The sequence below is a fragment of the Neodiprion pinetum genome, chromosome 6, assembly GCF_021155775.2.
Source record: "Neodiprion pinetum isolate iyNeoPine1 chromosome 6, iyNeoPine1.2, whole genome shotgun sequence".
Taxonomy (NCBI): Eukaryota; Metazoa; Arthropoda; class Insecta; order Hymenoptera; family Diprionidae; genus Neodiprion; species Neodiprion pinetum.
Window position 1 is genome coordinate 4,138,915 of NC_060237.1, and position 11,426 is coordinate 4,150,340.

The following is an 11,426-nucleotide window of genomic DNA, read 5'->3' on the forward strand; positions in this document are numbered from 1 at the left end:
CAATCCAATTTTCATCCCTTCCATTAAAATTTAAAAAAAAAAATTAAACGAATAAAAACAGATGATAAAGCCGACATTTCTTGACACAAAGATAGCCAGTAATTTTCATTACTCGTCGTCTAATCAACCATTCCGAATGTTCGCGACTGCGGTTGACATTCCACCTACAAGTTACAGTGAGTACACATAGTTATATATGTAAAAGGTACCGACACCCACGTCGTATGACTTATATACGTAATATATATAAAACGGGTATCTCTCTCTACCTTCGCTCACTTTTCCCCTACTTGAATAATTCTGTTTTATTATTTAATCTTTCCCCTGGGTTTGATTTTACTTGTACCTGCCTTAACCGCAAAAATATGTTCCGCACATCCCGTTTCTCAGTTCCCTTGGAATGTCCCAATTATACACCGTATTCTCATCCAACTAGCGAATTTCAACAGCAGAAAAAAAAGACTAACAAAGTCGAGAGAAATTAGTAACCGAAAGAACGAAACGATCAAGACAAAAACTTCTCCATCCCCATCGACAAACGACAAGTGATTTCACATAAACGTCAACTTGAAAGTATATATATATATATATGTATATATGTAATCGTTTCAATTGACGCCATGAATATAAATAATATAACAAAATCGGGAAAAGTGAAAAATCGTGATTTTCAGTAACGGTCAACCCTCTGCTTACGGGACGTTGGAACCATGGATGCAAAATACGTCGAGTGACACACAGGCGCATGAAAAAGAGGAGGAGAAAGAGGAGGGATGAATGCATGCAGGCGATAGAAGAGGAGGAGGAGGGCTGATGCAAAGTAGCCGGGCGCTTATCGCTGCCGTACTTGGTACAGGGGGTGATCCATTCCAGGGTAGGAAGTCGGTTCTCACTTCTCCGTTTCCAAGAGTCTCGATAGGTACAACGTGCATCGTACACGGATGAATACACGTACAAAGGACACAACCGAACCCTGCACGTGATCGAAACGAGCGCACCGAACTGCAGGCCTAGGCCAACCACGACCTACATCATCCCCACATCCACACGGCGTACATGCTGCCCTAAGATTTATGACCGAACAACGACTCGAGCGAGCACACCTTCAACCGCGCATACGTGTATGGATGTACGTACCTGCTGTGTCATACTGCATATGCAGCAGCAGCACGAACACAAACACAAAGACACAAACACACGTCGTGTGAGTCTTTCAGCGTGGTTGGCATCCTCGTGATATCGCGAACCGGACACACTAAACAATACGAAACACGTCCAAAAGCAGCGAGATAAGCGCCCTGAAATACGTCCTAGTCGGCGACTTGTACACGCGGTGTGTATAACTTATTCGTTGTGTCCTGCCGAACGATACTTTCGCAGGGTATGGCGTAACATACGTGAAGAATAAATAAAAATTTGACGAAAAGAACGAAACCAAAAGAACGATAACACGTGTGGCAAAGAACCAGGCTAAAGTTGGCAGTCAGAATTAGAATGCTCGATCGGATAAAGTAGTGAAATCAGAAAATTTAAATTTTGTCAAATATCTTGACCCCCCCCCCAAACACTTTTATACAATTATGGGGATAAAACTGAATTTCATTATGCTAGTTACAAAAGGAAATTAAATTCTCAAGAATACGTTTCGATTTTATTTTTAATTTTTATTTTTTTTTTTTTTGGATGCTAAGCGAAAAATCTGAGTAATAAATCTGCCGGTATACATATAACTAAATATCCTCGCGATGTGTTAAAACTTGACACTTCTTATATTTTTCCTCCAACATTCGAAATACTCCACATGGTGTGACATACAGTTCCTGACATTTTGCGTAATCGTCGCGACGTAAACTTGCCGAAAGCTTCTCGGCGAACGAACTCACCCGAATCCAGATTGATCTCGAAATTCTGAACTACGTATAATTAAAAATCCATAAACGCGTTAAACAGATATCATCCCCCCCCCCCCCCGCCCCGTTTTCACACAAGTTGGGGTTGAAAATATTCGTTCGACGTCGCGGTGCGTTATGCCTACGTAGAGTTATGCGGGGTATACGAATGGTGGGGAATTATCATAAATTTCATAAACCGGAAGAGCGCAAAGTTGAGAAAGGGTACACCTAAAGGTGAGGTAGAGAGATAGAAAAATAAAAAAAAATAAATAAAAAATAAGCAAAACGTGCAAAACGATTTGAGGTGCAAGGAGAACGAAAAAAAACCAGAAGTGGAAGGAGACGCGTGGGGAAAACAAATCGCCGAAAATTGCAGGGTGCTAATATTGCTAATATCCCGAACTAGCAATCGATCCTCATCATCCTCTCTCTCTCTCTCTCTCTCTCTCTCTCTCTCTCTCTCTCTCTCTCTCTCTCTGTTGCCGCTATCGCAGGGTAATTTCTACACGATTTTTCCGGGCAAACTGGAGAATCGTGAAGCGTTCACGCGCTTTTTTTAGAGACTCGATATTACCTTGTACGATACGCCTGAATGTGTGCGCGCGCGCGCGTGTGTGTGTGTGTGACAAGGTATAATAGCGTCAAGTAGTACAGAACGATGCCGAGATAAGAGACAATAAATCTCAAGTGAATAACAGCTACCCTCACCGTGCTGCCTCAGCCATAAAACGTGTACGTATAATACATACCTTTATACATTACAGGCAACCCCAGAGACTCTCTTTCTCGCTTTGATACGAGATTAAACGCGTGGCCCTTTTCTTCTTTTCCGCTTTCGGGTTTGTTATTGGACAAAAATCAAACCGCGGCGAGATACGAGGAAAACGGAATCATTCGTCAAAGATCACACGCAGTAATCACGCATTTGTAAATGATATGTCGAATTATACATACAGGCTGAGAATGAGAATGAGAAGAATCGTCAAACCAAAACCTCTTCGTCATGGGTATTAAAATCATTACTTATACACGCGAAAGAAGAAAAAAACAAAAAACACTATTCGAATTTCATCAGCATAAAATGCAAATCCTTCTTAAAAGTATCGTATATTTCTACGTAGCATGTAGCTAGAAATTCGTTCGCAAAATGTTATACGGTATATGGAGAAACGTACTTTGCAATGGGATGGGAAATTTTTTTTTTTCCCAAGAAAATGAAATCCTGCCGCGATGTAGGTATAACGTATAGGTGGTATACCATTCGGATATAAAAGCATCGCGCAATCCCAGCTTTCTCTTTCTATTTCACTTTCTCATTTTTATACGTCTTCGCTTTCTCACAGCCTCTCTCCTTCTCTAGTTCGCAACGTTTGTCCGTATAACCGATGCCGCTGTGTGGTAATCCTCTCGGTCTCAACGATCCCGCGATATCAACTCGGTCGCGACGTACTTACATCGTATAAGACGAAATTGGAATAGAACGGACGTCTTTCGTGTGTCCGTATAATAATATATGTATTACAGCTTTCAGATCGCTCCGCTGCAGTTTCGTGCCGTAAATGTTTTTCCCCGTTCCCTCGCTTTTATGTGTTCAACGGACGTGAGTAACCTGCGAGTCGTACCGCAGGTAATATAGATTCACGCAGGGATATAGAAAAGTAAGAGGGTGTCGTGTGATAAATGTAATGAAAAAAAATATAAAAAGGACAAAAACGAACGATTGAATGTAAAAATGAGAATAAAAGTAGATCGTATATACGTCGTGCCTGTAATATATGGGACAGTCATGGTGTCTGGTAAAAAAATCCCTAACAAATTCCAGAACGTTTTCAAGTTATTCAAGGACATTGGAAACAGAAGATTTCCATGTGACAGGAAAAATTCAACGACAGTTTTCAGGACTTTTAAAAGACGAAGCAAAATTCAAGGAAATTTCTACGTGATCCGTCTGCAGACTTTTTATACTTTTGCAAGAAAGAGAGAACCTCCTCAGCCACGTCGGGCGAATTTTTTTGCGCTGGCTGTTTTTCAAACATAATATTATTTCAAAACGACCAAGACGTTGCGTTGCAGCAAATTTACACAACGTTTAATTTTCCTCTTTGCCTGAAATCGAAAATCTCATTCTAGGATAAACACCCGATTGTAGAATACGAATGCGTCACAGGAAACGAGACGTAAACTTTTGCTATACATATAATGCAATCAAAAAGTCTAGAGACACTTTCGGAGCAACCTAAAAAAAAATCTGTAAAATAAAAACGGTATAAATCGTCGAAAATTTTCAACTAAGTAAAATGATATTAAGCGTTTGTAAAACCGTCCAAAGGTACGAAAGAAGCGAATTGATTTTCCGTTCGAGCCGAGTAGGCACTTCGTACATCGTACAACGTATGGAACACGGTTTTCCGCATTTGCCGCGTTAAATTATCATAGCTTTCAACAACAAGTTGTCGGATGAAAATGAGAAAAAGTACAAGGTACGCGGGTGTATGAAAGGGGTAATAAAGTCGATGGCTTTGACGTAGGTATACTTTCGCGGTAGAAATACGATGAAAAACTTTGCTTTCGTATTGTTTTAATCACAGTCGATATGACGACCGCAGAACGCGTCGCGTCCTCCGCAGGAAATGGCTTTTCCCCGCATTCACATCACACGAACATCGTCCCGACCGACTCGCGTTCGCTATTTTCAAAGTAATGAGATTTTTTTTTTCATTTCTATTTTTCATCTCTCTTTCTTTCTTTTACATGTTGAAAATTTTAAACCCTCGAGGAGCGAGCAGACCTCGTCGGTTTTGAACAAACTTTCAATTCGTTCACTGATCATATTACATACAAAAATGTGTCCCGCTAATTGGATATTCCTGTCGCATACGTATACTACACACACGTGAGACGAATTGGCGAGGGTGTGTTTTAATTTTCCCCTTTCTCTTTCGTTTTTTTTTTCCTTTTTTTTTTTTTGTGCGAGAAAAAGAGAAAAAAAATAAAAACGTACGTCAGAAAACAATTAGACATAAATATTTTTCACACGGTATGATAATCTCGTAGAATTTTACGGTATTTATTTACTTAGCGTTATTGAACGAAAAAGAAAACTGAAAGCTCGCCGATCGCGGCACGATTATGTCATCTTCGGACAGTAATCATTCTCCGGGAAACGAGTGTTAAATAAAATAATGAAAATCCCTGTGTTGACAAAGTATAATTACACTTTACATTGTTTCAGGGCTATTCGACCGGACTCGCATTGGTTAATTGTAGCGATTTTTAAAAAAGTTCAGAGCACGCAAAGAGAGGACAAAGAGAATCACGATACTCCGTGAAAAGTGTACACCTACATAGGTGTATGCAGAATAGTGCAGCAGCCAGTGTCGACGCTTGACAACCTGGCGAATGCGAGCTTAAAGATAACGTCGCAAAAGCCGAGCGTCGAGTAGAGTAATTTAAACGAACCCGGTGTGTGCGCAATTTGCTCGCCTCGTTATTTTCTTTATTCTCTACTTGGTGAAAGAGACGGAAAGAGGGAGAGAGAGAGGCGCGTGAAGAGAAGGAGAGAAAAAAAACGCAAATCCCTTGGGTCTCATTTTTGCATTGAATGACACGTACAACGGTAAGTAAGTCATAGTCGTAAATAACCAGCTACTGTAGTTGGAAAATTGTGCGACAATAATTTTTTTCGAGACGCTATAAAACGGTCGGATATCTTATTCTCCTAAATTAAAAGTTCGTATTAAATTATAACTATTTTATCAGATTAAATTAACGATGAAAAAGTCGTCGGATAGATTTCTCAAGCATCGACAGGAGACTCGATATTGCAAGCGTGAATCTTCTTCGTGACGTATATTGATATCATGATTGATGTAAGCAATAAAATACATTTTTAATAGTGAAAAACCAACTGAGCACGATTTTCCACGTAACGTAGAACGATCATCTTTTGACAGAACTTTTCATATGACCTAAATAAACTTTTTAGGGGATTCCATAGTGGAAAATCGCATATTATTTTTCCAGAAACACCTTGATATACTGTACTAATATATGCGGGAGTATAATTATTATAGATGGCGAGGTTCTGAGGTCAGTCTTTATAGATGCGCGACACGATGTTTTTCTTTTTCCTTTGCCGTGCAGTTTTTTTTTTTCCCTACTTTCAGAAAATTACAGGCCATTACACCGACTACGACCGTCAATCTTCGGCTTGATTTCACTTATTTCCCTCCTTCCTACGCAAATTGAATTTTCTTTCCACCCCCATCCTTTCTCCCGGCAAAGCACATCATTTATTCCAGGGACACTATTGTAATATAGCTATCCGCAAATTACCACGATTACCGTTTTACGTATACGAATACAGGTAAACAGCGAGTAATTTTTTATACACAGTATGATAAATTTACTACTCACGGGCATCAATTTTCCAAGCTTTTCCAATAACCGTAGCCACTGCTGTACTTATTCCGTCCGAAAGAATGAAAAAATAAAAACTTCAAAGCCTTTTTCGAGGTCACGTGCGTCTAACAAGTGCCGGGTAAAACTTGACGGCAAGCCCCCCCCCCCCCACACTCAAAAAGTACTCGCCTGAACTCACAGGTTTCGATCCACATCTCGAAGATAAGTCACGTTATTTGAAATTCGTTTGTAAAAGATATCTTGTATACCAAACCTTGCCGTACAGACTATAACTATAAGAAACAAAAGGCCTGCAGCTGTCAGAGAAATTAAAGCTTCAAGTCGTTGGTAAAACAGTACTTTTTTCCCCCGTATTTCGTTTACTGATTTTGAAAGAACGCGATCATCGATTCTCAGTAACTTATTATTTCAGGTAAAATCACCGTGCGGTTCGTACTTTTGTTATACTTTGAATGTAATATTAAACGGGCGAAAAATAAAGAAAAAAAACAATTCACCCGCAGACGATCGTTAAACGGTGGATTAACCATCGACCATTACCGAAAGTAAACGGAAACGATTGAAAGGTAAAATTAACGGGAGAATGAAATGATAAATCTACCTTTCCAACACCCTTACAGACGTCTCTGAAAATATTATAAGGCACCCTGTACGTACAAACGTCGTTTCTCACTACCCTCGACTGACTGACCGACTGCCTGTCATAACCCCTGCTGCATGCTTCGTTAATTACACCGCGTAGCGTGCCGCGAGCTTGCGACTTTGTTGTTTTATACGTGGCGCATGTACGCAAATACCATAAACATAGCGCACTCGCTTAGAGCCCGACAATGGTAGGTGAAAAAAGAGGGAGAGAGAATGAAAGTTTCGATTTTTAAATTTATCTATAAATTTGTATTTCATCAAGAAAAAAGATGAAATTTTTCACATACCTGACTCCCTAAGCTTTCCGGAGACAAAGGGGAAATCAGAAATAGTTTTCTTTCTTGCCGGTATTCCCTTTTCAAATAATAGTTTTGAGAGAGTGAAGAGGAGAAGATTCACAAAGATCATGCCGCGACAGCTTTGAATTCGGGTATAATTTGCGGACTGAATGAGAGAGAAAAGGGAGGATGGTAACAGCGGTAAACAGATTATTTAGCGCAATTTTCTTTGTCACTTGATTCAGTGGCTGGTGTATAAGCGGGATCAAGCCCTCTCGACCCGTGCTGCACTCGTCTCGTGCGGCGTGTATAGGATGTATTATGTAATGCGCGGAGGTCAAAGAGAACGCGCCCTCCGCTCTTTGTCCGAGAGCGAGCTTTCCTTTTTGTCGTTGAAACGTAACAACCGACCGTATAATTTTGCTCCCCGTTCCCGTCGCCATTGTCATTGCGTTACAACCGTGCGCGCGTGTGCGTGAAAAAAAAACGCGCCGAGAGGTGTCAGCCGGGTATTAAAAACGTAGCAATAACGTCGACGTTATCGCATCGACGGATAAGAAACGAATTAGTCATTTTCGAAACAAATCGCGTCGTGTTTCTTCTCGGATAAACAAGAGCGACGATGATCGAAAAGCTCAGCCGCCAACAATGATAAAACCTGCCCGAAGCTGTTACGCAGATATTAAAGGCCGGGCGACGAGGAACGAACCGCGTTAAGCGCATCATTAAAATTAATGGATATTGGATAGTGGCGAGGGAATGAAGAAAGGATGGAACCGACCGCCGACGATGCAATGGTCCGAAAGAATCGGAGAAGGAGGCGCTAGGCGGCGTTGTCGGGGTGGTTAATTCGACTCGGGGAAGAAAACAGCCGGCGTGCCGTTTATTGCGCGATTCGAGGAACAGACTCCAACAGGTTACAATATTATTACTGTAGGTACACGAACGTGCGGCGCGAGCTTAATTCGCATTTTGCGCAGTGCAGCTCGGCGTGCGAAAAATCGAATCCGAATTTTCGGCTCCGGCGGGCGCGCCGAGTCTACGTTTTCTACGCTCAATCGCCTTGTTATAATCAAATTACACGCCCCTGGAGACGAGCTATTCGAGCGCGTAACGAGACCCCCTGCATGAAATGTTGCCGGGGCGTGAAAACGCCACAACGCAACGCCGAGCGAAGCTCGTTCCGATCCTTGCGGTCTTCGTAACTCTACCTCTCGTCCACCCGCAGACTGTTCGAATGCAATTATATCCGTGGCAAAATCCCTGAAATCCCTGAAATTGATACGAAATTTTTCACGAATAGACAAAGGATTTTATGTAACCTTCAAACTTTGTTGTACGAAATCTAGGCACGGTTGTGTGTTTAGGGCGTTTAAGAAAGAAATTATTTGCCATCTCCGAAAAAGTTTATTCAGGTTGAAGGAAAAGATCTGTCAAAAAATGAGCGTTCTACGTTATGTGGAAGATCGTGGTTCGGTCGATTTTAAACTTTTATACATTTTATTAAATTTATGAAGTATCTTGGATAAATTTTTTTTTTATAACTAGTACTAATCGTAATATCAATTTACGTAACAAAGATGAATTTTTCATCAACAATTTAATCTCGTAAAATAGTTGTAATTTAGTATGAACTTTTAATTTACGAGAATAAGATTCCCGGATGATACATTGTTGCGTTATGGATCGTGAGATTTGGGTTGGGTTGATAAATGTCAGGATGGAAATAATAATCGAAGTGCTACAACGTGTTTCTTCAAAAATTCACAAAAACGTGAAAAAAGTGAAAAATCAAATGAGCGCGATCTTCCACATAACGTAGAACACGCTCATCTTTTCACAGAATATTTCTTTTGACCTGAACAAACATTTTAGGGGGCACCACGGTGGAAAATCATAAACACCCTAATGTGCATACTCAAGGCACGGGGAAAAGTGTATAAGGCGTAAGTTAGTAGCGTTATTGTAACGATTAGCGTGTCGGAAAAATCGTTTTTCCACAATTGCAGAACGTCTGAACTTCAGTAAATCATAGTAAGGCAAAACGTACTCATATTTTGAAAACTTAACTACTTCAAAGTCACTATAATCTCGCAAAATAGTGATTTCTCCCCCCAACGTTTCGTTACTAACATCAGCCTCATAAAAGTGTAGGTAATGCGTAATCGCGAGTTGATCAGGAATTCTGCGAGAAAAACACCGCCGGTGATTTGTGCATAAATCAAAAATTGCGCTAACCACTCATAGAAGATCGATACAAAGGTGACCTTCCAGTGACTAATGCGAAGACTTGTTTTTATTTTTCAGCACCAACGAGGTTTGCCGCAGACGCTGAGATCAGCGTAAATCGGAACAAACAAAGGTCCTCTGCGTGAAAACCACAACGTAAGTAGGGACGGTTTTTATTCCCGAAATTAGTTTCTTTTTGTGTGGGTGTTAGTTTTTCTTTTTTTTTGTTTTTCTTTTGGATGTTTTCCTTTTGTCACAAAATTTTCAAGGGTGCTGACTCACCCGTTGAAAAACTTTTGAAACTTGGAAAGGTTTCCGCGCAGCGAGTGGGTAAAATTTTCGTCACACAACAAAGTCCGACAGTTTATGAAAAAAGTCATGTTCATTTCGCATCGTGGTGAACGACGCTGTGGTTTTTCATTATCGCTGGGAAAATTGCATCGCACGCGTGTTCTCGGGATTCGTTGCGTCTCGAGAACGAACGACCACGTGCTCAAGAGCCAACGATAACCGACACTCGTTATAATTGTGACGTAGGTTGGTGCGCAAAATGTTGCTCGGTAGTTTTGTCCTCTGGAATCGATTGGTACTTGATAAAAAAAAAAAAAAAAGTGTCGTGATACCTTTTTCGGGATTGTTGGATCGATATTGTTAACGAAAAAACATGAAAAAGGATGAAATGATAGGTGAGTAATTTGAATGTACAACGAATGTCTTACCTTAATTCGATCCCTTGATTCCGTTTATCATTAATGCTGACAATGACGTCACGGGGATACGGCTGAATCGCAGTCTTATCACCGTCACACTTTGTGGAAGTCACTTTGCTACACTTTATTTTACAACCGGGAGTAATTATATGCAGCTAGATCGACTAATATCGTAAGTGGGGAAAAGTAAAACTTTTTTCCAACGAGCGAGACAAATTTGTCCTTCGAAGCGAGTCGAGCTGCAGTTTTTACCGATATATGATCAATTTTTTTAATTCCGTAGATATAGAGTCCATTCGACACGCTGCACGTTTGCAAATTTGATTAAACACGACGTACTTCACACAGGTTCAACAATATTTTTATAATAATTTACTTGCCTAAGTTTTACCACACTGATATAATTATTATACTATATATTTGTTTTTATACCGACTGTTATTTTAAAAAAGAAACACCACGATTATATCACTCTCTAAACATCGAACGACGCCTGATCAATTACCGTTACTACCGTATTATTCCGGCCTAGTTTCATCCGCGCGCGTCAGAAGAAACACACGATATATCGTTGGCGTAAATACACGCTTTGACATTCACAACAACGAAACACACACAACAACGCGTCGGCAGAGAACAGACCGGGAGGGTTATAAGAAACCAGCTCGAAAACTATCCCGAATCCTCCCCTCTATCATTCCTGGAAAGTAAAGGGTTTCGACTCCCGCCCTTAATCTCGACCCCTAAAACTCGGCGTTCATCACCCACTTCCCACGCTCTCTCTCTCTCCTGCGAGTATTTACCACGATCAGGTACGAGCGGGCATGCCGATATCCCGATCGACAATCCCCGACTGTTTCGCCGTTCGGGTTTGAGGGGGAGGATGTAGGTTGAATCTACGCGGGGTCGAGGCGAGCGGCGACTCTCGACTCTACGTGACAGTGCGGCTCGATGTGCGTTCGGTATTGCAATGCGGACGCGCTCCTTGGCTCGCGAAGAGTAACTGACGGGGCGTCGCGACCCGGAGAGAGTGCCTCGCGTCTGCGCGCAACATCGAAAGCTCGGAAGCTCGGAAGCTCGCCGCGAGGAGAGAGAGACGTCAGGCTCCTCTATCTCGCTGCCGCTGCCGCTGCCGCTGCCGCGCCGCGCGTGAGTGCGTGTAGTGAGAGAGTGCCTGCGTGTCTCGCTTTCTTACGCGCCGTCCGTCCGACTCTCCTCGAGCGAGTGATGACGGTCCGAGCTGGTCGGAC

General features: G+C 41.6%; 1 protein-coding gene across 4 annotated transcripts in view; it reads right to left on the bottom strand.

The window, feature by feature from the left end:
• Ten-a (tenascin accessory) overlaps window positions 1-11,174 on the bottom strand; it is a 488,025-nt gene extending 476,851 nt beyond the window's left edge. For all 4 annotated transcript variants that reach the window (XM_046630321.2, XM_046630325.2, XM_046630324.2 and 1 more), the window contains exon 1: window positions 10,186-11,174. The gene's annotated coding sequence lies outside the window, so the exon portion shown is untranslated. The remainder of the gene's footprint in view (window positions 1-10,185) is intronic.
• Between the last annotated feature and the right edge of the window lie 252 nt (window positions 11,175-11,426).